Source organism: Pan troglodytes, chromosome 20 (genome assembly GCF_028858775.2).
Source record: "Pan troglodytes isolate AG18354 chromosome 20, NHGRI_mPanTro3-v2.0_pri, whole genome shotgun sequence".
Taxonomy (NCBI): Eukaryota; Metazoa; Chordata; class Mammalia; order Primates; family Hominidae; genus Pan; species Pan troglodytes.
Window position 1 is genome coordinate 56,535,762 of NC_072418.2, and position 25,429 is coordinate 56,561,190.

Consider the following 25,429-nt stretch of genomic DNA (forward strand, 5'->3'; position numbering starts at 1 on the left):
CAACGTTGAAGTTAATGCTGATCTTGGAGATCATGCTTATAATCAGACTTGGATGATGTTGGGGTTTTGTGGGGTTTTTTTGGTTTTTTTTCCTAAGACAGGGTGTCTGTTGCCCAGGCTGGAGTATGGTGGCCCCTCCAACCTAGATCTCTTGGGTTCAAGTGGCCCTCTTTTTTGGGACAGAGTCTTGCTCTGTGACCCTGGCTGGAGCTCAGTATCAGGAACTTTGCTCACTGCAACCTCTGCCTCCCAGGTTCAAATGATTCTCCTGCCTCAGCCTCCCGAGCAGCTGGGATTACAGGCATGTGCCACCGCGCCCAGCTAATTTTTGTATTATTGTTATGTATTTATTTTTTAACTTATTCATTTTAGAGACAGAGTCTCACTCTGTCGCCCAGGCTGGAGTGCAGTGGTGCGATCTCGGCTCACTGCAACCTCCAACTCCCAGCTCAGCCTCCTGAATAGCTGTCTGCAGGCATACACCACCACACCTGGCTAACTTTTGGTTTTTTTGTACAGATGTGGTTTCCCCATGTTGCCCAGGTTGGTCTCGAACTCCTTAGCTCAGGTGATCTTCCACCTTGGCCTCCTAAAGTGCTAGGATTAGTGGTGTGAGCTGTCGTGCCCCACCTGTACTCATCTGTTTCTGCTCAGATTTTATTGAGGAGCGTTTACGGGGTAGCCTGTTGTCTACCCTGCAGGATGTTTGCGCCTACAACAGTGTATATTCTTCTTCAACATCTTAGATTCCATTTCGGATGCCCCCATGAGGACTGTGTGCTCCCGTGCTGGAACTCAAGCGACCACTTGGCTCAAAATCCATTGCTGTTCTCTATAAATCCAGCCCAATTCTCTTGGTTAAAGATAAGGTATGTGTATAGGCATTGCCTTTTCTCTTTGGGAACAAAATTCAGGAGGATTGCCCCTTGATGAACAAGGCTAACCTGCTGATTCTTTGAAGCAAAGAACTGAAGATGGTCCTTTTAGGGATTTATGCTCTGGATTCCAGAAAACATGCAAACAGGGCAAATAAATGCATCTTTATTTTTGCGTCCATTTTAACCTGGTCAAGGAAGATTCCCACAAAAAATCCACAGTGCCAGAGCAAGAAGATCTCAGGCTGTCGTCCTCTAGAGGGAAGCACTTTCTGTTGTCTGAAAGAAAAGAAAGTGCTTCCTTTTAGAGGGTTACCGTTTGAGAAAAGCAACATTGAAGTTGATGCTGATCTTGGTAATACATTTTCAGAGCATGCTGATCATCAGAGGTGGATGATGGTGGGCTTCTGTTTTTGTTTTGATTTTTTCTTTTTTTTTTTTTTGAGATGGAGTTTCGTTCTTGCTGCCCAAGCACTAGTATGTAGGAATTATTCTTTATGTGAGCATATAGTACATGGAACTTTGTTTTTTTGAGACAGGGTCTCCAAAATATATACATGTTATCATATAATCTTCTATGTATAATTATATTCACACAAAATAGTCTTCTGCACACAGAGAATACTCTTATATCACTTTGGGGTTGTTTTTGTGTGTGTATTTTTTTTTTTTTTAATTTTTTTTGAGACACCATCTGGCCCTATTGCCCAGGCTGGAGTGCAGTGTTGTGACCTCAACTCACTGCAGCCTCTACCTCCCACCTCAGCCTCCTGAATTAGTGTCTGCAGGCATGAACCACTACACCTGGCTATCTTTTGTATTTTTACAGATGAGGTTTTACTATGTTGGGCAGGCTAGTTTTGAACTCGAGCTCATGTAATTTTCCCGCCTTCGACTCCTAAAGTGCTGGGATTAGAGGTGTAAGCCACTGCACTCCACCCGTACTTCTGTATCAAATGTTATTGAGGAGCTTTTACGGCCTAGGCAGTGCTCTATCCTGGAGAATGTTTGTGTGTAAGACAATGCATATTCTTTTTTTCTTTCCTGTCACCCAGGCTGGAGTGCATTGGCATGATCTCGTCTCACTGCAACCTCCGCCTCCCAGGTTCAAGCAATTCTCCTGCCTCAGCCTCCTGAGTAGCTGGGATTACAGGTGGGCACCACCACGCCTGGCAAATTTAGATTCCATTTTGGATGCTGCCATCATGACTGTGTGTCCCTGTGCTGGAACTCAAGTGACCATGTGACTCAATCCATTGCTGTTCTCTAGAAATCCACCTCAATTCTCTTGGTTAAAGGTAAGGTATGTGTAGTGGGCATTGCTTTTTCTCCTTGGAGACAAAACTTAGGAGGATTCCCCTTGATGAACAAGGCTAATCTGCTGAGCCTGGAGATTGTCCTTTTAGAGGTTTATGTTCTGGATTCCAGAAAACGAGCAAACAGCGAATAAATGCATCTTTATATTTGTGTCCATCTTAACCTGGTCAAGGAAAATTTCAACAAAAATCCCAGATGGCTGGAGCAAGAAGATCTCATGCTGTGACACTCTGGAGGGAAGCACTTTCTGTTGTCTGAAAGAAAACAAAGCGCTTCTCTTTAGAGTGTTACGGTTTGAGAAAAGCAACGTTGAAGTTGATGCTGATCTTGGTAATACATTTGCAGACCATGCTTATCAGGCTTGGATGACGGCAGGGTTCTGTTTTGGTTTTATTTTTTTCCAAGACCAGTCTCTGTTGCCTAGGCTGGAGAGGGGTGGCACTCCAAACTAGATCTCTTGGGGTCATGTCTTGCTCTATTATTATTATTAATTATTATTTTTGTGTGTGTGTGAGACGGAGTCTCGCTCTGTCACCAGGTTGGAGTGCAGTGGCGCAATCTCAGCTCACTGCAACCTCCGACTCCGTGGTTCAAGCGATTCTCCTGCCTCAGCCTCCTGAGTAGCTGGGATTACAGGCACACACCGCCATGCCGAGCTAATTTTTGTATTTTTAGTAGAGACCGGGTTTCACCACGTTGGCCAGGATGGTCTCAAACTCCTGACCTCATGATCCACCCGCCTCGGCCTCCCAAAGTGCTGGGATTACAGGTGTGAGCCTCCGTACCCAGCCTGTTATTTTATTTTGTTTTATTTTATTTATTTTATTTTATTTTGAGATGGAGACTCGCTCTGTCGCCCAGGCGGGAGTGCAGTGGCAGGATCTCCACTCACTGTAACTCCCACCTCCTAGGTTCCAGTGATTCTTTCACCTTAGCCTCGCAAGTAGCTGGTATTACAAGCACCCACCAACACGCCCTGCCAATTTTTGTATTTTTAGACGAGAAAGGGTTTCACCATGTTGGCCAGGCTGGTCTCAACTCCTGACCTTAAGTGATCCACCCGCCTCGGCCTCCCAAAGTGCTGGGATTAGGGATAAGGCTAACCTGCTTATTCTTTGTAGCAAGGAACTGGAGATGGTCCTTTTAGGGGTTTATGTTCTGGATTCCAGAAAACATGCGAACAGGGCCAATAAATGCATCCTCATTTTTGTGTCCATTTTAACCTGGGCAAGGAAAATTCCAACAAAAAACCCAGAGTTCTGGAGCAAGAAGATCTCATGCTGTGACCCTACAAAGGGAAGCACTTTCTCTTGTCCAAAGGAAAAGAAGGCGCTTCCCTTTGGAGTGTTACGGTTTGAGAAAAGCAGCGTTGAAGTTGATGCTGATCTCGGTAATACATTTGTAGAGCATGCTTATCATCAGGCTTGGACGATGGCGGGGTTCTGTTTTGGTTTTGCTTTTTTATTCTAAGACAGGATCTCTGTTGCCCAGGCTGGAGTGCGGTGGCACATCCAACCTAGGTCTTTTGGATTCAAATGGTTTTTTTAGTGGTCAGAGTCTCTCTATCACCCAGGCTGAATTGCAGTGGTGTGATCTCAGCTCACTGCAACCTCCACCTCCCAGGTTCAAGTGATTCTCCTGCCTCAGCTTCCCAAGTAGGTGAGATTACAGGTGCCCATCACCACACCTGGATAATATTTTCATTTTTTTAAATTCATTTATTTGTTTTTGAGATGGAGTCTCACTGTTACCCAGGCTGGAGGGCTGAGGCATGATCTCCGCTCAGTGCAACCTCTGCCTCCTGGGTTCAAGCAATTCTTCTACCTCAGCCTCCTCAGTAGCTAGAATTACAGGAACCCACCACCACACCTGGCTGCTTTTTGTTTTTTGTTTTTTTTTAGTAGAGATGGGATTTCACCATGTTTGCCAGGCTGGTCTCAAACCCCTGACCTCAAGTTAGCCACCGGCCTCTGCCTCCCAAAGTGCTGGGATTACAGGCATGAGCCACCACGCCTGGCCTAATTTTTATATTTTCAGCAGAGACGGGGTTTCACCATGTTGGCCAGGCTGGTTGCAAACTCCTGACCTCAGGTGATCAGCCCACCTTAGCCTCCCAAAGTGCTAAGATTACAGGCGTGAGCCACCACACATGGCCATTAACACCTTTTAGTCCATGGAAATTATTCTGGCACTGATTTATAAAACCTCACATGGGGTCAGGTAGAGTCAAAGGGGACCTCAGTGTCCCTTGCAGATGGGATGTGCGCTGCTCAGCAAGAGCACGGAGGTGGAGTGCGTGGGGTTTGAGTTTTCACTGGGGAAGTGAAACCAACATCTTGGGTGCATGACCAGGTCATATATGCAGTCATATATGCAATATGCGTGGTGGTGGGTGCCTCCAATCGCAGCTACTCAGGAGGCTGACGCAGAAGAATCGCTTGAACCCAGGAGGCAGAAGTTGCCATGAGCCGAGATCGCACCACCGCATCCAGCCTGGGCGACAGAGTGAGACTCCGTGTCAAAAAAAAAGAAGATCTCAGGCAGTGACCCTCTAGATGGAAGCACTGTCTGTTGTATAAAAGAAAAGATCGTGCATCCCTTTAGAGTGTTACTGTTTGAGACAAGCAACGTTGAAGATGCTGCTGATCTTGGTAATACATTTGCAGAGCGTGCTTATCATCAGACTTGCATGATGTCGGGGTTCTGTTTGTGATTTGAAATTTTTCCAAGACAGGCTTTCTATTGCCCAGGCGGGGGTGGGTAGCACCTTCAACCGAGATTTCTTGGGCTTAAGTGGTCCTCTTTTTATTTTTTGATTTTTTGAGACACACTCTTGTTTCGTTGGGAGTGCAGTAGCAGGATCTCTGCTCACCGGAAACTCCACCTCTCGGGTTCCAGTGATTCTCCCACCTCAGCCTGCCGAATCGTTGGGAATTCAGGCATCAGGCACCCACCATCATGTCCTGCACTCTTGCTGCCCATCCTGGAGAGCACTGGCATGATCTAGGCTCACTGCAACCTCCGCCTCCCAGGTTCGAGCGATGCTTCTGCCTCAGCCTCCTAGGTAGCTGGGATTACAGGCACCTACTGCCCCACCCAGCTAATTTTTATGTTTTTAGTAGAGACGGGTTTCACCATGTTGGCCAGGCTAGTCTTGAACTCCCGCTTTCAGGTGATCCACTAGCCTGTGGTCTATCCTGGAGGATGTTTGTGTGTGTGACAATGTATATTCTTCAACATCTTAGACTCCATTTTGGATGCTCCCATCGGGACTATGTGTCCCTGTGCTGGAACTCAAGTGAACACTCGGCTCAATGTCCATTGCTGTTCTCTAGAAATCCAGCCCAGTTCTCTTGGTTAAGTATAAGGTATGTGTAGTAGGCATTGCTTTTTCTCTTTAGAGACAAAACTCAGGAGGGTTGCCCCTTGATGAACAAGGCTAACCTGCTGAGCCTTTGAAGAAAGGAACTGGAGATGGTCCTTTTAGGGGTTTATGTTCTGGATTCTAGAAAACAGGCAAACAGGGCCAATAAATGCATCTTTATTGTTGTGTCCATTTTAACCTGGTCAAGGAAGATTTCAACAAAAAACCCAGAGTGCTGGAGCAAGAAGATCCCATGCTGTGACCCTCCAAAGGGAAGCGCTTTCTGTTTGTTTTCTCTCAAACAAAGTGCCTCCCTTTAGAGTGTTACCGTTTGGGAAAAGCCACGTTGAAGATGATGCTGATCTTGGTAATACATTTGCAGACCATGCTTGTAATCAGACGTGGATGATGTTGGGAGTCTGTTTTTTTGTTGGTTTGTTTGGTTGGTTTTTTTGTTTGGTTGGTTTTTGTTTTTTGTTTTGGTGTGGGTGTTTTGTTTTGTGGTGGTTTTTTTTTTTTTTTTTTTCTAAGACAAGGTCTCTGTTGCCCAGGAGAGACTAGAGAGGCACTTTTTAAGATAGGTCTGTTGGGCTCAGATGGTCCTTTTATGGGACACAGTCTTGCTCTGTGACCCAGACTGGAGTGCAGTGGCGCGATCTTGGCTCACTGCAACCTCCACCTCCCGGGTTCAAGTGATTCTCCTTCCTCAGCTTCCTGGGTATCTGGGATTTCAGGTGCCTGACATCACACTCGGCTAATATTTGTATTTTTCTTTTTTATTCATTCATTTATTTATTTTTGAGATGGAGTGTTGCTGTCACCCAGCCTGGAGGGCAGTGGCATGATCCCGGCTGACTCCAACCTCTGCCTCTCAGGTTCAAGCCATTCTCCTGCCTCAGTCTCCTGAGTAGCTGGAATTACAGGCACCCACCACTACAACCAGCTACTTTTTGGTTTTTTTTTAGTAAAGGTGGGGTTTCACCATGTTGGCCAGGCTAGTCTCAAACCCCTGACCTCAAGTGAGCCGCTGGCCTCGGCCTCCCAAAGTGCTGAGAATACAGGTGTGAGCCACCAGCCACAGCCATCAACACCTTTTACTTTATGGAAATTTTTCTGGCACTGGTATAGAACCTCACGTGGGGTCAGGTGGAGTTGAGGGGACCTCAGTGTCCCTGCAGATGGGATGAGCAAGAGCACGGAGGTGGAGTGCATGGGGCTTCAGTGTTTATTGGGGAAATGAAGCTGAAATCTTGGGTGCATGACCAGGAGATAAATGCATGAGACGGGGGTCTCACTATGCTGCCCAGGCTAAAGTGGGCTTAGATCCTCTTGCCTCTGCCCCTCCCCAGTCCTTGGTAGATGGGACTACATGTGAATATTAACCCCCCCATGCACAGACAAGAAGAAAGTAAGGAATGTTCTTTGGTTCATACCTGACCCCAGTTAAACTTGTATTTTAGATAAACAATGTATTTGAGATGTACTTGAACAACAAATGATTTGCTGTTCAGATATGGGCATCTTTGTTTTGTTTTGTTTTTTCCTAATTTTAAATATGGGACTAGTCTGCTATGGTGGCTCTTGTCTGTAATTCCTGCACTTTGTGAGGCTGAGACAGGAGGATCACCTGAGATCAGTTGTTCGAGACCAGCCTGGCCAACATGAAGCCAGGAGGCTGAGCTTTCAGTGAGCTGAAATCTGCTGCTGCACTCCACCCTGGGCAACAGAGTGAGACTCAGTCTCAAGAAAGTAAAAAATAGGCCGGGCGCGGTGGCGCATGCCTGTAATCCCAGCACTTTGGGAGGCTGAGACGGGAGGATCACCTGAGGTCAGGAGTTCAAGACCAACAGGGCCAACATGGCAAAGCCTTGTCTCTACTAAAAATACAAAAATTAGCTGGGTGCAATGGTGCACATCTGTAATTCCAGCTACTCTGGAGGCTGAGGCAGGAGAATCGCTTGAACCCAGGAGGAGGAGATTTCAGTGAGCTGAAATCAAGCCATGGCATTCCAGCCTGGGCCACAGAGCAAGATTCCATCTCAAAAATAAATGAATAAATAAAATAAATAAAAATAAATAGATAAATATAGGACATCATGAATTTGGGTGTCACCTTTGTGTAGCAGCCAGCGTAATCTCTGTCATTCCAATTTTTTTTATGTGAACTGCCAAAGCAAGCACTTGTGTAGGAATTTTTCTTCCTGTGAGCATACAATATACGTAACTTTCTTTGACACGGGGTCTCAGAAATATATGGTATATATTTCGTTATATATACAGTTATATATAATGTAATCATATACACACAAAATACTAAATACAGAGAATACTCTGATATCACTTTGGGTATTTTTTTCTTTCTTTGTGTGTGTATGTTTTTTATTTGTTTGGTTGGGTTTTTTTGTTTTTGTTTTTGTTTTTGTTTTTGTTTTGAGACAGAGTCTTACTCTGTCGCCCAGGCTGGAGTGCAGTGACAGGATCTCGGGTCACTGCAAGCTCCGCCTCCCGGGTTCATGCCATTCTCCTGCCTCAGCCTCCTGAGTAGCTGGGACCACAGGCACCCGCCACCACACCTGGCTAATTTTTTTTTTGTATTTTTAGTAGAGACAGGGTTTCACCATGTTAGCCAGGATGATCTCGATCTCCTGACCTCGTGATCCACCCGCCTCGGCCTCCCAAAGTGTTGGGATTACAGGCGTCAGCCACCGCGCCCGGCCGGTTGGTTATTTTTGAGACAAGGTCTGGCTTTATCACCCAGGCTGGAGTGTAGTGGTGCGACCTTGGCTCACTGCAACCTCCACCTCCCACCTAAACCTGCTGAATTAGTGTCTACAGGCATGCACCACCACACCTGGCTCACTTTTGTGTTTTTCATACACATGGGTTTACACCATGTTGCTGGGGCTGGTCTCAAACTCCTGAGCTCAGGTGATCCTCCCGTCTTGGCCCCCTAATGTGCTGGGATTAGAGGTGTGAGCCAACCCACCCCACCTGTACTTACGTATTTCTGTTCAAATTTTATTGAGTTTTTATGACCAAGCCTGTGGTCTATCCTGGAGAATGTGTGTGTATGTGACAATGTATATTCTTCAACATCGTAGACTCGATTTTGGGTGCTCCCATCGGGACTGTGTGTACCTGTCCTGGAACTCAAGTGCACCCTTGGCTCGTAATCCATTGCTCTTCTCCAGAAATCTTACCAATTCTCCTGCTTAAATATAAGCTACGTGTAGTAGGCATTGCTTTTTCTTAGCAGATACGAAACTCAGGAAGATTGTCCTATGATAAACAAGGCTAACCTGCTGATTCTTTGAAGCAAGGAACTGGAGATGGTCCTTTTAGGGGTTTATGTTTTGGATTCCAGAAAACGTGTAAACGGGGCCAATACATGCATCTTTATTTTGTGTCCAGTTTAGCCTGGTCAACAAAAATGTCAACAAAAAACCCAGAGTGCTGGAGTACGAAGGTCTCAGGCTGTGACTCTCCAAAGGGAAGAATTTTCTCTTGTCTAAAAGAAAAGAACGCACTTCCCTTTAGAGTGTTACCGTGTGAGAAAAGCAATGCTGAAGTTGATGCTGATCTTGCTAATAACTTTGCAGAGCCTGCTTATAATCAGACTTTGACAATGGTGGGGGTCTGTTTTTTTTGTCCTAAGACAGGATCTCTGTTGCCCAGGCTGGAGTATGGTGGCACTTCCAACCTAGGTCTCTTGGGCTCAAATGGTCCTCTTTTTTGGGACAGAGAGTCTTGCTCTGTGACCCAAGCTAGAGCACAGTGGCGCAATCTTGGCTCACGGCAATCTCTGCCTCCCAGTTTCAAGTGATTCCCCTGCCTCAACTTCCTGAGTAGCTGGGATTATAGGTGTCTGACACCATGACTGGCTATAATTTTCATTTTTCTTATTTATTTATTTTTGAGTCTCACTGTCTCTCAGGCTGGAGTGCAGTGGCAGGATCTCGGTTCACTTCAACCTTTGCCTCATGGGTTCAAGCAATTTTCCTGCCTCAGCCTCCCAAGTAGTTGGAATTATATGTGTCACCATCATGCCCTTTTTGTTTTTTTTTTTAGTAGAACATGGGTTTCACCATGTTGGCTAGTCTCAAGCCCCTGACCTCAAGTGATCCTCCCGCCTCAGACTCCCAAAGTGCTGAAAATACAGGCGTGAGCCACTGCGCCGAGCCATCGACACCTTTTACTCCATGGAAATGATACTGGCGCTGGTTTATAGAACCTCACTTGGGGTCGGGTAGAGTTAAAAGGGACCTCAGGCTGGGCGTGGTGGCTCACGCCTGTAATCCCAGCACTTTGGGAGGCCGAGGCGGGTGGATCACGAGGTCAGGAGATTGAGACCATCCTGGCTAACATGGTGAAACCCCGTCTCTACTAAAAATACAAAAAATTAGCCGGGCGTGGTGGCGGGTGCCTGTAGTCCCAGCTACTTGGGAGGCTGAGGCAGGAGAATGGTGTGAACCCGGGAGGCGGAGCTTGCAGTGAGCCGAGATGGCGCCACTGCACTCCAGCCTGGGTGACAGAGCAAGACTCTATCTCCAAAAATAATAATAATAATAAGGGGGTGGGGGACCTCATTGTCCCTTGCAGATGGGATGTGCACTGCTTAGCAAGAGCATGGAGGTGGAGTGCATGGCTTTGAGTTTTCACTGGGGCACGGAGGTGGAGTGCATGGCTTTGAGTTTTCACTGGGGCACGGAGGTGGAGTGCATGGCTTTGAGTTTTCATTGGGTAAATGCAGCTGAACTCTTGGCTGCATGACCAGGTCATATATGCAACGAGACGGGGGTCTCACTATGCTGCCCAGGCTAAAATGGGCTTAGGTCCTTTTGCCTCTGCCTCTCCCCAGACCTTAGTAGCTGGGACTACATGTGAATATTAACTATGCACAGGCAAGAGGAAAGAAAGGACCGTTCTTTGGTTCACACCTAGCCGCCAGTCAAATTAGTATTTTAGACGAAGACTGCATTTGAGACGTACTTGAACAACAAATGATTTGCTGTTTAGGTGTGGGCATCTTTCTTTTTTCCTAATTTTAATAATGGCACCAGGCAGAGTACAGTGGCCCACGCCTGTAATTCCAGCACTTTGGGAGGCTGAGACAGGAGGATCACCTGAGGTCGGGAATTTGATTCCAGCCTGGCCAACATGGTGCAACCCCGTCTCTACTAAAAATACAAAATTAGCCCGGCATGGTGGTGGTACATGCTTGTAATCCCAGCTGCTCTGGAGGCTGAGGCAGGAGAGTCGCTTGAAGCTGGAAGGCTGATCTTTCAATGAGCTGAGATCACGCCACTGCACTCAAGCCTCGGCAAAAGAGGGAGACTCCATCTCAAAAACATAAAAAATAGGCCAGACACGGTGGTCCACTCCTGTAATCCCAGCACTTTGAGAGGCCAGGACAGGCGGATCTCCTCAGGTCAGGAGTCCAAGACTAGCTGGGCAAACAAGGCAAAACCTCGTCTATACTAAAATTAGAAAAAATGGCTGCGCACAGTGGTGGACACCTGTAATCTCAGCTACTTGGGAGGCCACAGCCAGAGAATCTCTTGAACCTGGGAAAAGGAGATTGCAGTGAGACGAAATCACACCACTGTACTCCATCCTGGGTGACAGAGTGAGATTCTGTTTCAAAAATTAAATAAATAGGCCGAGCACAGTGACTCATGCCTGTAATCCCAGCACTTTGGGAGGCCGAGGTGGCGGATCACCTGAGGTCAGGAGTTCAAGACCAGCCTAACCAACATGTAGAAATCCCATCTCTACTAAAAATACAAAATTAGCCGGGTGTGGTGGCGCATGCCTGTAATCCCAGCTGCTCGGGAGGTTGAGGCAAGAGAATCGCTTGAACCCCAGGGGGCGGAGGTTGTGGTGAGCCGAGATTGTGCCATTGTATTCCAGCCTGGGCAACAAGCGAAACTCTGTTTCTAAATAAATAAATAAAACTATTAAATAAACATTAAACCTTAAAAAATAAAAATAGATAAATATGAGATCATCATGAATTTGAGTGTCACCTTTGCGCAGGGGCCATGGTAATCTTTGTCATTCCAATTTTTTCATGCGTGCTGCCAAAGCTAGCACTTGTGTGTAGGAAGTATTCTTCCTGTGAGCATACAATATATGGAAGTTTCTTTTTTTATTATTATTATTTTTTATGTTTTTGAGACTGAGTTTTGCTCTCGTCGCATAGGCTGAAGTGCAATGGTGTGATCTGGGCTCCCTGTGATGTCCACCTCTTGGGTTAAAGCGACTCTCCTACCTCAGCCTCCTGAGTAGCTGGGATTACAGGCATACACGACCAGGGCTAGGTAATTTGTTGTATTTTAGTAGACGGGATTTCTCCATGTTGGTCAGGCTGGTCTCAAACTCCCGACTTCAGGTGATCTGCCCACCTTGGCTTTCCAAAGTGCTGGGATTGCAGACAGCCACCGCGGCTGGCCTTCATATATTCTTATATATATAATATCATGTACACACAAAAGACTCTTCTACACCCTGAGAATACTCTTATATCACTTTGGGCATTTTTTTGTTTGTGTGTGTGCATTTTTTGTTTGTTCGTTCGTTTGTTTTTGAGACAAGATCTGGCCCTGTCACCTGTGCTGGAGTGCAGTGGTGTGATCTCGGCTCCCTGCAACCTCCACCTCCCACCTCAGCCTCCTGAATTAGTGTCTACAGGCATGCACCTCTATACCTGGCTAACTTTTGTATTTTTACAGATGAGGTTTTACCATGTTTCCCAGGCTGGTGCCTAACTCCTGAGAATATAAGGTATATGTAGTAGGCATTGCTTTTTCTCTTTGAAGACAAAACCCAGGACAGTTGTCCCTTGATGAACAAGGCTAACCTGCTGAACGTTTGAAGCAAGGAACTGGAGATGGTCTTTGTATCGGTTTATGTTCTAGATTCCAGAAAATATGCAAACAGGACCAATAAATGCATCTTTATTTTTGTGTCCATTTTGACCAGGTCAAGGAAAATTTCAACAAGAAACCCAGAGTGCTGGAGCAAGAAGATCTCAAGCTGTGACTCTACAAAGGGAAGCCCTTTCTGTTGTCTAAAAGAAAAGAAAGTGCTTCTCTTTGGTGGGTTACGGTTTGAGAAAAGCAACGTTGAAGTTGATGCTGATTTCGGTAATACATTTGCAGAGCATGCTTATCACACTTGGACGATGGTGGGGTTCTGTTTTGGTTTTGCTTTTTTATTCTAAGGCTCTGTGTTGCTCATGCTGGAGTGCAGTGACATGTCCAATATATCTCTTGGCTTCAAATGGTCAGCCTGGGCAACATGGGGAAATTCTGTCTCAAAAAATAAACAAATGAATAAAAATACAAAATAAAGCCGGGCATGGTGGCTCATGCCTGTAATCCCAGCACTTTGGGAGGCTGATGCAGGTAGATCATCTCAGGTCAGGAGTTTGAGACTAGTCTGACCAACGTGGTGAAAATCCGTCTCTACTAAAAATACAATAACAACAAAAATTAGCCCAGTGTGGTGGTGGGCACCTGTAATCCCAGCTACTTAGGAGGCTGAGGCAGGAGAATTGCTTGAACCCGGGAGGCAGACGCTGCAGTGATCCGAGATTGTGCCACAGCATCCAGCCAGGATGACAGAGTGAGACTCCGTCTCAAAAAAAAAAAAAGCTGGGCACTGTGGCTGACGCCTGTAATCCCACCACTTTGAAAGGCCGAGGCGGGTGGATCACGAGGTCAGGAGATCAAGACCATCCTGGCTAACACGGTGAAACCCCATCTGTGTTTAAAAATACAAAAAATTAGCGAGGCGTGGTGGTGGGCGCCTGTAGTCCCAGCTACTCGGGAGGCTAAGGCTTGAGAATGGCTTGAACCCGGGAGGCGGAGCTTGCAGTAAGCCAAGATCGTGCCATTGCACTCTAGCCTTGGCAACAGAGCAAGACTCCATCAAAAAGAAACAAAAACAAAAAAAAAACCCTACAGTACTGGAGCAAGAAGACCTCATGCTGTGACCCTCTAGATGGAAGCACTGTCTGTTGTCTTAAGAAAAGATCGTGCATCCCTTTAGAGTGTTACTGTTTGAGAAAAGCAACGTTGAAGATGCTGCTTATCTTGGTAGTACATTTGCAGAGCGTGCTTATCATCAGACTTGCATGATGTTGGGGTTCTCTTTGGTTTGTTTTTTTCCAAGACAGGTTCCCTGTTGCCCAGGCGGGAGTGGGTGGCACCTCCAACCGAGATCTCTTGGGCTCAAGTGGTGATCTTTTTATTTTTGATTTTTTGAGATGCGCTCTCATTCCGTTTCCCAGGCTGGAGTGCAGCGGCAGGATCCCTGTTGACCGGAAACTCCGCCTCCCAGGTTCCAGCGATTCTCCCACCTCAGCCTGCCGAATAGTTGGGAATACAGATGCCAGCCATCGTGTCCTGCTAGTTATTATTTTTATTGTTGTTGTTGTTGTTGAGACAGAGTTTCACTCTTGATGTCCAGGCTGGAGTGCAGTGGTGCGATTTAGGCTCACTGCAACCTCCACCTCCTGGGTTCAAGCGATTCTCCTGCCGCAGCCTCCTGGGTAGCTGGGATTACAGGTGCCTACTGCCCCACCCAGCTAATTTTTGTGTTTTGAATAGAGACTGGGTTTCACCATGTTGGGCAGGCTGGTCTCAAACTCCCGACCTCAGGTGATCCACCAGCCTTGGCCTCCCAAAGTGCTGGGATTACAGGCGTGAGCCACCGCCCCTAATCTCACGTGGTCCTCTAGAGTCAGCCTAGACTCTGGTCTATCCTGGAGGATGTTTGTGTGTGAGACAATATATATTCTTCAACATCAGCCCAATTCTCTTAGCTAAATGTAAGGTATGAGTAGTAGGTATTCCTTTTTCTCTTTGGGGACAAAACTCAGGACGATCGCCCCTTGATGAACAAGGCTAACCTGCTGAGCCTTTGAAGCAAGGAATTGGAGATGGTCCTTTCAGGGGTTTATGTTCTGGATTCCATAAAACATGTAAACAGGGCCAATAAATGCATTTTTATTTTTGTATCCATTTTAACCTGGTCAAGGAAAATTCCAACAAGAAACCCAGAGTGCTGGAGCAAGAAGATCCCATGCTGTGACCCTCTAGAGGACGCACTTTCTGTTTGTTGTCTGAGAAAAAACAAAGTGCTTCCCTTTAGAGTGTTACCATTTGGGAAAAGCAGTGTTGAAGTTGATGCTGATGTTGGTAATACATTTCCATGCTTATAATTAGACTTGGATGGTGTTGGGGTTCTGTTTTGTTTTTGTTTTCTAAGACAGGGTCTCTGTCGCCAAGGCTGGAGTACAGAGGCACTTCCAACCTAGGTCTCTTGGGCTCATGTGGTCCTTTTTGGGACAGAGTCTTCCTCTGTGACCCAGGCTGGAGTGCAGTGGCACGATCTTGGCTCACTGCAATCTCCACCTCGCGGGTTCAAGCTATTCTCCTGCCTCAGCTTCCTGAATAGCTGGGATTACAGGGGCCCGACATCACCCTTGGCTAATATTTGTATTTTTCTTTTTTATTCATTTATTTATTTTTGAGATGGAGTCTCGTTTCCCCAGCTGGAGAGCGGTGACATGATCTCGACTGACTCCAACCTCTGCCTCTCAGGTTCAAGCAATTCTCCTGCCTCAGCCTCTGAAGTAGCTGAAACTACAGGTGGCCGCCACCACGCCTGGCTACGTTTTGAATTTTTTTTTTTTTCAGTAGAGATGGGGCTTACCATGTTGGCCAGGCTGGTCTCAAACCCCTGACCTCAAGTGAGCCACTCACCTTGGCCTCCGAAAATGCTGAGAATACAGGCATGAACCACCACGCGCCTCCCAAAGGCGTGAGCCATGGTGCGTGGCCATCAACACCTCTTACTTTATGGAAATTTTTCTGGCACTGGTGTAGAACCTCACATGGGGTCAGGTGGAGTTGAGGGGACCTCAGTGTCCCTGCAGATGGGATGAGCAAGAGCACAGAGGTGGAGTGCATGGGGCTTCAGTGTTTATTGGGGAAATGAAGCTAAAATCTTGGGTGCATGACCAGGAGATAAATGCATGAGATGGGGGTCTCACTATGCTGCCCTGGCTAAAGTGGTCTTAGATCCTCCTGCCTCTGCCCCTCCCAGGCCTTGGTAGATGGGACTACATGTAAATATTAACCCATGCACAGGCAGGAAGAAAGTAAGGACCATTTTTTCGTTCGTCCCAGCCCTCAGTTAAACTTGTATTTTAGATAAACAATGTATTTGAGATGTGCTTAAACAATAAATGATTTGCTGTTTAGGTGTGGGCATCTTTGTTTCCCCCTAATTTTAATGATGGGACTAGTCCAGGTATGGTGGCTCCTGCCTATAATTCCAGCACTTTGGGAGGCCGAGACAGGAGGATCACCTGAGGTCAGTTGTTCAAGACCAGCCTGGCCAACATGGTGAAACCCCGTCCATACTAAAAATACAAAAATCAGCCAGGCCTGGTTGCACACACCTGTAATCTCAGCTACTTGGGATGCTGAGGCAGGAGACTCGCTTGAAGCCGGGAGGCTGAGCTTTCAGTGAGCTGAGATTGCGCCACTTCATTCCAGCCTGGGCAACTGAGTGAGTCTCAGTGTCAACAAAGTAAATAATAGTCTAGGCACAGTGGCACACGCCTGTAATCCCAGCACTTTGGGAGGCCAAGACAGGAGGATCACCTGAGGTCAGGAGTTCAAGACCAACGGGGCCAACATGGCAAAGCCTCATCTCTACTAAAACTACAAAAATTAGCTGGGTGCAGTGGTGCACATCTGTGATTCCAGCTACTCGGGAGGCCGAGACAGGAGAACCACTTGAACCCAGGAGGAGGAGATTTCAGTGAGCTGAAATGAAGCCATGGCATTCCAGCCTGGGCCACAGAGCAAGATTCCGTCTCAAAAATAAATAAAACAAATAAAAATACGTAGATAAATACGGGACCGTCATGAATTTGAGTGTCACCTTTGTGGAGCAGCCACGGTAATCTCTGTCATTCCAATTTTTTTTATGTCCACTACCAAAGCAAGAACTTGTGTAGGAATTATTCTTCCTGTGAGTATGCGATGTATGGAACTTTCTTCGAGACAGGGTCTCAAAAATATATCATGTATATTTTATATATTCTTATCATATATAATATAATCATGTACACACAAAATACTGTTCTAAATACAGAGAATACTCTGATATCACCTTGCGTATTTTTTGTTTCTTTGCGTGTGTCTGTGTTTGGTTGGTTTTTTTTTTTGTCATATTTTTTGTATCCCTACTTATATATTTATTTTTAATTTTATTATTATACTTTAAGTTTTAGGGTACATGTGCACAACGTGCAGGTTAGTTACATATGTATACATGTGCCATGCTGGTGCGCTGCACCCATTAACTCATCATTTAGCATTAGGTATATCTCCTAATGCTATCCCTCCCCCTTACCCCCATCCAACAACAGTCCCTAGTGTGTGATGTTCCCCTTCCTGTGTCCATGTGTTCTCATTGTTCAATTCCCACCTATGAGTGAGAACATGCGGTGTTTGGTTTTTTGTCCTTGCGATAGTTTGCTGAGAATGATGGTTTCCAGTTTCATCCATGTCCCTACAAAGGGGTTGGTTATTTTTGAGACAAGGTCTGACTCTATCGCCCAGGCTGGAGTGTAGTGGTGCCATCTCAGCTCACTGCAACCTCCACCTCCCACCTAATCCTGCTGAATTAGTGTCTGCAGGCTTGCACCACCACATCTGGCTCACTTTTGTATTTTTTATACACATGGGTTTACACTATGTTGCAGGCGCTGGTCTCAAACTCCCTCCCAAGCTCAGGTGATCCTCTGTCTCGGCCTCCTAAAGTGCTGGGATTAGAGGTGTGAGCCACCACACCCCACTGGTATTTGTGTGTTCCTGTTCAAATTTTATTGAGGAGTTTTTATAACCAAGCCTGTGGTCCATCCTGGAGGATGTTTGTGTGCATGACAATGTATATTCTTCAACATCGTAGACTCGATGTTGGATGCTCCCATCGGGACTGTGTGTCCCTGTACTGGAACTCGAGTGAACACTTGGCTCTAAGTTCATTGCTGTTTTCTAGAAATCCAGCCCAATTCTCTTGGTTAAATATAAGGTGCACGTAGTAGGCATTGCTTTTTCTTTCTGGAGACAAAACTCAGGAGGATTGCCCCTTGATGAACAAAGCTAACCTGCTGAGACTTTGAAGCAAGGAACTGGAGATGGTCCTTTTAAGGGTTTATATTCTGGATTCCAGAAAATGTGCAAACAGGGCCAATAAATGCATCTTTATTTTTGTGTCCATTTTAACCTAGTCAAAGAAAATTACAACAAAAAATCCACGGTGCTGGAGCAAGAAGATCTCATGATGTGACCATCTGGAGGTAAGAAGCACTTTGTGTTTTGTGAAAGAAAAGAAAGTGCTTCCTTTCAGAGGGTTACTCTTTGAGAAAAGCAGCATTGAAGTTGATGCTGATCTTGGTAATACATTTGAAGAGCATGCTTATCATCAGACTTGGATGATCTTGGGGTTTTGTTTTTTTCTAAGACAGGGTGTCTGTAGCCCAGGCTCAAGTGCGGTGGCACTTCCAAGCTAGATCTCTTGGGCTCAAGTAGCCCTCTTTTTCGGACAGAGTCTCGCGCTGTGACCCTAGCTGGAGTGCAGTGGCAGGAACTTGGCTCACTGCCACCTCTGCCTCCTGGGTTCAAGCAATTCTCCTGCCTCAGCCTCCCGAGCAGGGTTATAGGCATGTGCCACCACACCTGGCTAATTTTTGCATTTTATTATCGATTGATTGATTGATTGTTGAGACAGAGTCTCACTCTTTTGCCCAGGCTGTAGTGCAGTGGTGTGATCTGGGCTCACTGCAACCTCCACCTCCCACCTCAGCCTTCTGAATACCTGTCTACAGGCATGCACCCCCACACCTGGCCAACTTTTGTATTTTTTGTACAGATGAGGTTTCACCATGTTGCCCAGGCTGGTCTTGAACCCCTGAGCTCAAGTGATCCTCCCACCTCGGCCTCCTAAAGTGTGACTAGTAGTGTGAGTCACTATGTCCCACCCTACTTGTGTGTTTCTGCTTACATTTTATTGAGGCGATTTTTTTTTTTTTTTTTTTTTTTGAGACGGAGTCTTGGTCTGTTACCTAGGCTGGAGTGCAGTGGCGCGATCTTGGCTCACTGCAAGCTCCGCCTCCCAGGTTCATGCCATTCTCCTGCCTCAGCCTCCTGAGTAGCTGGGACTACAGGTGCCCACCACCACGCCAGGCTAATTTTTTTGTATTTTTAGTAGAGATGGAGTTTCACCTTGTTAGCCAGGATGGTCTAGATCTCCTGACCTCATGATCCTCCCGCCTCGGCCTCCCAAAGTGCTGGGATTACAGGCATGAGCGACCGTATTGAGGCGCTTTTACAACATAGCCTGTGGTCTATCCTGGGGAATGTTTGTGTGTGTGACAATGTATATTCTTAGACATCTCAGATTCCATTTTGGATGCTCCCATCGGTACTATGTGTTCCTATATAGGAACTCAAGTGAACACTTGGCTTAAAATCCATTGCTCTTGTCTAGAAATTTAGCCCGGTTATCTTGGTTAAAGATAAGGTGTGTCTGGTAGGCATTGATTTTTCTTTCCGGAGAAAAAACTTAGGAGGATTTCCTGTTGATGAACAAGGCTAGCCTGCTGAGCCTTTGAGGCATGGGACCTGGAGATGATCCTGTTAGGGGTTTATGTTTTTGGATTCAGGAAACACACCAGCAGGACAAATAATTGCATCTTTATTTTTGTGTCTATTTTCACCAGGCTAAGGAAGATTCCAACAACATATCCATGGTGCTGAAGTAAGAAGATCTCGTGCTGTGACCCTCTAGAGGGAAGCACTTTCTGTTGTCTGAAAGAAAAGAACATGCATCCTTTCAGAGGGTTACTCTTTGAGAAGAGCAACGTTTAGTTTGATGTTGATCTTGGTGGTACATTTGCAGAGCATGCTTATCATCAGACTTGGCTGATGGTGGTGTTCTGTTTTTTTGTTTGTTTGTTTTCTACAACAGGTTGTCTGTTGCCCAGGCTAGGGTGTGGTGGCACTTCCAACCTAGATCTCTAGGGCTCAAATGGTCCTCTTATTTGGGGCAGAGTCTTGCTCTGTGACCCAGGCTGGAGTGCAGTGGCAGGAACTCTGCTCACCGGGTTCAAGTGATTTTCCTGCCTTGGTTTTCTGAGTAGGTGGGATTACAGGCGCTCACCACCACACCCAGCTAGTATTTGTAGTTTTCTTTATTATTCTTTTTTTATTTTAATTTTTGAGACGAAGTCTCGCTATTGCCTACGGTGGAGTGCAGTGGCGTGATCTCGGCTCTCTACAACGTCCGCCTCCCAGGTTCAAGCAATTCTGCTGCCTCAGCCTCCCGAGTAGCTGGAATTAACAGGAACACACCACCATGCCTGGCTACTTTTTGGATTTTTTTTTTAATAGAGACGGAGTTTCACCATGTTGGCCAGGCTGGTCTCAAACCTCATGTGAGCCACCCACCTCGGCCTTCCAAAGTGCTGGAATTACAGGCATGAACCACGACGTCTAGCCTAATTTTTGTATTTTTAGAAGAGACAGGGTTTCACCATGTTGGCCAGGCTGGTCTCAGCTCCTGACCTCAAGTGATCCTCCCCCTCGGCCTCCCAAAGTGCTGGGATTACAGGCGTGAGCCACCTCGCCCAGCCTCAAGTGGTCCTCTTGACTCAGCCTCCCATGTAGTTGGGACTACATGGGGCGTGCCACCACACTTGGCTAAGTTTTTAATTTTTCATACAGGTGTGATCTCTGTTGCTCAGGAAGGTCTCAACACCTGAGCTCAAGGATTCCACAGGTGTGAGCCACATTCTCCTGCTGACCCTTTTCAAAGATAGTTGACATGGCCAGGCATCGTGGGGCACACAGTCCCAGCCACTGCAGATCCCGGGGTGGGAGGGTCCTTTGATTTCCAGACTATTCCATGCACTGATCACACCTTGTTTTTTTGTTTGTTTGTTTGTTTGTTTGTTTGTTTGACAGAGTCTCAGTTTGTTGCCTGGCGGGAGTGCAATGATGTGATCTCGGCTGACTGCAACCTCTGCCTCCAAGGTTCAAGTGATTCTCCTGCCTCACCCTCCAAAGTAGCTGCGGTTACAGGCATGCACCACCACACCCAGCTCAGTTTTTGCATTTGGTAGAGACAGGTTTTCACCATGTTGGTCAGGCTGGTCTCGAACTCCTGATTTCAGGTGATCCACCTGCCTCAGCCTCCCAAAGAGCTGGGATTATAGGCGTTAGCCTACGCTCCCGGTCTGTATTTCCTAATTTTAAATATGGGACCCATGATGAATTTGGGTGTCACCGTGTACAGGGGACATGGGAATCTCTGTCATTCCAATTTTTTTAATGCATGCTGTTCTGTGTAGGAATTATTCTTCCTGTGAGCAAACAACATAGAGAGCTTTCTTTTTTTGACACCGGGTCTCAAAAATATATCATATACATTTTATTATAATGTCTGATATTGATAATATAATCATACACACACAAAATACTCTTCTGGACACAGAAAATACTCGTATCACTTTGGGGTTTTTTTGTTTGTGTGTGTTTTTGGGATTTTGGGGTGTTCTTTTTTTTTTTTTTTTTTTTTGAGACAACATCTGGCTCTGTTGCCCATGCTGGAGTGCAGTGGTGCAATCGGCTCCCTGCAACCTCCACCTCCCACCTCCCACTTCAGCCTCCTAAAGAGCTGAATACAGGCATGCACCACCACACCTGACTAACTTTTGTATTTTTTGTACACACAGGGTTTACCATGTTTCCCAGGCTGGACTGGAACTCCAGAGCTCAAGTGATCCTCCCGACTTGGCCTCCTTAAGTACTGCAGTTAGAGGTATGAGCCGCCGAGACCCACTGTACTTGTGTTTTTCTATTCAAATATTATTGAGGAGCTTTTATGGCCTAACCTGTGGTCTATCCTGGAGGTTGTTTGTGCGTACAATACATAGTCTTCAACATCTTTTTTTTTTTTTTTTTTCGTTTTTTGAGAAGGAGTTTCGCTCCTGTCACCCAGGCTGGAGTGCAATGACATGATCTCGGTTCACTGCAACCTCCGCCTCGTGGGTTCAAGTGATTCTCCTGCCTCAGCCTCCTGAGTAGCTGGGATTACAGGCACCCGCCACCATGCCCAGCTAAGTTTGTATTTTTAGTAGAGACGGGCTTCTCCATGTTGGTCAGGCTGGGCTCAGACTCCTGACCACAGGTGATCCGCCCGCCTCGGCCTCCCAAAGTGCCGGGATTACAGGCGTGAGCCACCGCGCCCAGTCATCGTATATTCTTATCATATATATAGTATAATATACACAAAAAATACTCTTCTACACACACAGAATACTCTTATGTCACTTTGGGCATGTTTTTGTTTGTATGTGTGTGGGTGTTTTCTGTTTGTTTGTTTGTGAGGCAAGGTGTGGCTCTGTTGCCTAGTCTAGAGTGCATTTGTGCCATCTCGGCTCACTGCAACCTCCGCCTCCCACCTAAGCCTGCTGAATTAGTGTCTACAGGCATGCACCACCACACCTGGCTCACTTTTGTATTTTTTGTACACGTGGGGTGACACCATGTTGCCGAGGCTGGTCTCAAACTCCTGAGCTCAGGTGATCCTCCCGTCGTGGCCTCCTAAAGCGCTGGGATTAGAGGTGTGAGCCACCATGCCCCACCTGTACTTGTGTATTTAGATTCAAATTTTATTGAGGAGCTTTTACGGCCTAACCTGTGGTCTACCCTGCAGGATGTTTGTGTGTGAAACAATGTATATTCCTGAACATCGTAGATTCCATTTTGGATGCTCCCATTGGGACTGTGTATCCCTGTGCTGGAACTCAAGTGAACACTTGGCTCAAAATCCATTGCTGTTCTCTAGAAATCCAGTCCAATTCTCTTGGTTAAATATAAGGTATGTGCAGTAGGCATTGCTCTTTCTCTTTAGAGACAAAGCTCAGGAGGATTGCCCCTTGATGAACAAGGCTAACCTGCTGATTCTTTGAAGCAAGGAACTGGAGATGGTCCTTTTAGGGGTTTATGTTCTGGATTCCAGAAAACATGAAACAGGGCCAATACATGCATCTTTACTTTTGTGTCCATTTTAACCCGGTGAAGGAAAATTCCAACAAAAAACCCACAATGCTGGAGCAAGATCTCAGGCTGTGACCCTCTAGAGGGAAGCGCTTTCTGTTGGCTAAAAGAAAAGAAAGCGCTTCCCTTCAGAGTGTTAACGCTTTGAGAAAAGCAACGTTGATCTTGGTAATACACTTGCAGAGAATGCTTATAATCAACCATGGAAGGTGGTGGGGTTTTGTGTTTGCTTGTTTTGTTTTGTTTTCTAAGACAGGGTGTCTGTTGCCCAGGCTGGAGTGTGGTGGCCCCTCCAACCTAGATCTCTTGGGTTCAAGTGGCCCTCTTTTTTGGGACAGAGTCTTGCTCTGTGACCCTGCCCTGGCTGGAGTGTCCTGTCAGGATCTCCACTCACTGCAACCTCTGCCTCCTGAGTTCAAGGGATTCTCCTGTCTCAGCCTCCCGAGCAGCTGGGATTACAGGTATGTGCCACCACACCTGGCTTATTTATTTATTTATTTATTTATTTATTTATTTATTTATGAGACAGAGTCTTGCTCTGTCATCCATGCTGGAGTGCAGTGGTGCAATCTCGGCTCTCTGCAACCTCCACCTCCCACCTCAGTCTCCTGAATTAGTGTCTACAGGCATGTACCACCATACCTGGCTAACTTTTGTATTTTTACAGATGAGGTTTTACCATGTTTCCCGGGCTGGTGTCTAACTCCTGAGCTCAAGTGATCCTCCTGCCTTGGCCTACGTAAGTGCTACGGTTAGAGGTGTGAGCCACCGCGCCCCACCTGCCCTTGTGTATCTCTGTTCAAATGTTACTGAGAAGCATTTACGGGATAATGCCCGGAGGATGTTTGTGTGTGTGACAATGTACATTCTTCAACATCTTAGATTCCATTTTGGATGCTCCCGTCGGGACTGTGTGTCTCTGTCCTGGAATTCAAGTGAACACCTGGCTCTCCATCCATTGCTGTTCTCTAGAAATCCAGCCCAATTCTCTTGGTTAAATATAAGGTAGGTGTAGTAGGCATTGCTTTTTCTCTTTGGGGACAAAACTCAGGAGGATTGCCCCTTGATGAACAAGGCTAACCTGCTGATTCTTTGAAGCAAAGAACTGGAGATGGTCCTTTTAGGGGTTTTTATTCTGGATTCCAGAAAACATGCAAACAGGGCCAAAAATTGCATCTCTATTTTTGTGTCCATTTTGACCTGGTCAAGGAAAATTTCAACAAGAAACCCAGAGTGCCGGAGCAAGAAGATCTCGTGCTGTGACTCTGCAAAGGGAAGCCCTTTCTGTTGTCTAAAAGAATAGAAAGCGCTTCCCTTTGGAGTGTTACGGTTTGAGAAAAACAACGCTGAAGTTGATGCCGATCGTGGTAATACATTTGCAGAGCATGCTTATCATCAGGCTTGGACAATGCCGGGGTTCTGTTTTTGGTTTTGCGTTTTTATTCTAAGACAGGATCTCTGTTGCCCAGGCTGGAGTGCAGTGACATGTCCAACCTAGGTCTCTTGAATTCAAATGGTCCTTTTTAGGGGGCAGAGTCTTTTCTCTGTCACCCAGGCTGATATGCAGTGATGCGATCTCGGCTCACTGCAACCTCTGCCTCCCAGGTTCAAGCAATTCTCCTGCCTCGGCTTCCCAAGCAGCTGAGATTACAGGCGTTCATCACCATACCTGGATGATATTTGTATTTTTTAAAATTTATTTATTTATTTATTTATTTATTTATTTATTTTTGAGACGGAGTCTCGCTGTCACCCAGTCTGGAGGGCAGTGGCACAATCTCGGCTCACTGCAACCTCTGCCTCCCGGGTTCAAGCAATTCTTCTGCCTCAGCCTCCTGAGTAGCTGGAATTACAGAAGCAAACCACCGCACCTAGTTACTTTTTGTATATTTTTTTTAAGTAGAGACTGGATTTCACCATGTTGGCTAGGCTGGTCTCAAATTCCTGACCTCAAGTGATCCACCCACCTCTGACTCCCAAATTTCTGGGATCACAGGTATGCGCCCCCATGCCTGGCCTAATTTTTGTATTTTTAGCAGAGACGTAGTTTCACCGTGTTGGCCAGGCTGAACTCAGCTCCTGACGTTAGGTGATCTGCCCGCCTGGGCCTCCCAAAGTGCTGAGAATACAGGCGTGAGCCACCGTGCCTGGCCATTAACACCTTTAAGTCCACGGAAATTATTCTGGCACTGGTTTATAGAACCTCGCTTGGGGTCAGGTAGAGTTGAAGGGGACCCCAATGTCCTTGCAGGTGGGATGTGTACTGCTTAGCAAGAACACGGAGGTGGAATGTATGGGGTTTGAGTTTTTATTGGAGAAATAAAGCCAAAATCTTGGGTGCATGACCAGGTCGTATATGCAACAATATGGGGGTCTCACTATGCCACCCAGGCTAATGTGGGCTTAGATCCTCCTGCCTCTGCCCCTCCCCAGTCCTTAGTAGCTGGGACTACATGTGAATATTAACTCATGTACAGGAAGAGGAAAGTAAGGACTGTTCTTTGATTCATGTCCCACCCCCAGTTAAATTTGTATTTTAGATAAACAATGTATTTGAGATGTACTTGAACAACAAATGATTTGCTGTTTAGATGTGAGCATCTTTTTTTGCTCCTGATTTTAAATATAGGACAAGGTCAGGTATGGTGGCTCACGCCTGTAATTCCATCATTTTGGTAGGCGGAGACAGGAGGATCACCTGAGGTCAGCTGCTTGAGACCAGCCTGGCC

General features: G+C 46.3%; 14 non-coding genes across 14 annotated transcripts; 13 read left to right on the top strand and 1 right to left on the bottom strand.

The window, feature by feature from the left end:
• The first annotated feature begins 1,114 nt into the window (after nt 1–1,114).
• Nucleotides 1,115–1,200, top strand: MIR520C (microRNA mir-520c). The gene has a single exon (NR_035857.1). It is a non-coding gene; the product is annotated as a microRNA mir-520c (primary transcript).
• A 1,197-nt stretch (nt 1,201–2,397) lies between these two features.
• MIR518C (microRNA mir-518c) lies at nt 2,398–2,497 on the top strand. Its single transcript, NR_035846.1, is given in 1 exon segment — nt 2,398–2,497. It is a non-coding gene; the product is annotated as a microRNA mir-518c (primary transcript).
• Nucleotides 2,498–3,466: 969 nt separating this feature from the next.
• Nucleotides 3,467–3,552, top strand: MIR524 (microRNA mir-524). The gene has a single exon (NR_035867.1). It is a non-coding gene; the product is annotated as a microRNA mir-524 (primary transcript).
• A 1,175-nt stretch (nt 3,553–4,727) lies between these two features.
• On the top strand, nt 4,728–4,813 carry MIR517A (microRNA mir-517a). Its single transcript, NR_035841.1, has one exon. It is a non-coding gene; the product is annotated as a microRNA mir-517a (primary transcript).
• Nucleotides 4,814–5,806: 993 nt separating this feature from the next.
• Nucleotides 5,807–5,893, top strand: MIR519D (microRNA mir-519d). The gene has a single exon (NR_035853.1). It is a non-coding gene; the product is annotated as a microRNA mir-519d (primary transcript).
• Nucleotides 5,894–9,024: 3,131 nt separating this feature from the next.
• On the top strand, nt 9,025–9,110 carry MIR521-2 (microRNA mir-521-2). Its single transcript, NR_035864.1, has one exon. It is a non-coding gene; the product is annotated as a microRNA mir-521-2 (primary transcript).
• Nucleotides 9,111–11,547: 2,437 nt separating this feature from the next.
• Nucleotides 11,548–11,649, bottom strand: LOC112206478 (U6 spliceosomal RNA). The gene has a single exon (XR_002940841.1). It is a non-coding gene; the product is annotated as a U6 spliceosomal RNA (small nuclear RNA).
• Nucleotides 11,650–12,585: 936 nt separating this feature from the next.
• MIR520D (microRNA mir-520d) lies at nt 12,586–12,671 on the top strand. The gene has a single exon (NR_035858.1). It is a non-coding gene; the product is annotated as a microRNA mir-520d (primary transcript).
• Nucleotides 12,672–13,549: 878 nt separating this feature from the next.
• MIR517B-1 (microRNA mir-517b-1) lies at nt 13,550–13,616 on the top strand. Its single transcript, NR_035842.1, has one exon. It is a non-coding gene; the product is annotated as a microRNA mir-517b-1 (primary transcript).
• A 1,024-nt stretch (nt 13,617–14,640) lies between these two features.
• Nucleotides 14,641–14,729, top strand: MIR520G (microRNA mir-520g). Its single transcript, NR_035861.1, has one exon. It is a non-coding gene; the product is annotated as a microRNA mir-520g (primary transcript).
• A 3,187-nt stretch (nt 14,730–17,916) lies between these two features.
• Nucleotides 17,917–18,005, top strand: MIR516B-2 (microRNA mir-516b-2). Its single transcript, NR_035840.1, has one exon. It is a non-coding gene; the product is annotated as a microRNA mir-516b-2 (primary transcript).
• Nucleotides 18,006–19,417: 1,412 nt separating this feature from the next.
• On the top strand, nt 19,418–19,485 carry MIR526A-2 (microRNA mir-526a-2). Its single transcript, NR_035870.1, has one exon. It is a non-coding gene; the product is annotated as a microRNA mir-526a-2 (primary transcript).
• Nucleotides 19,486–22,763: 3,278 nt separating this feature from the next.
• On the top strand, nt 22,764–22,850 carry MIR518E (microRNA mir-518e). Its single transcript, NR_035848.1, has one exon. It is a non-coding gene; the product is annotated as a microRNA mir-518e (primary transcript).
• A 1,093-nt stretch (nt 22,851–23,943) lies between these two features.
• MIR518G (microRNA mir-518g) lies at nt 23,944–24,040 on the top strand. Its single transcript, NR_128602.1, has one exon. It is a non-coding gene; the product is annotated as a microRNA mir-518g (primary transcript).
• The last annotated feature ends 1,389 nt before the right edge of the window (nt 24,041–25,429 follow it).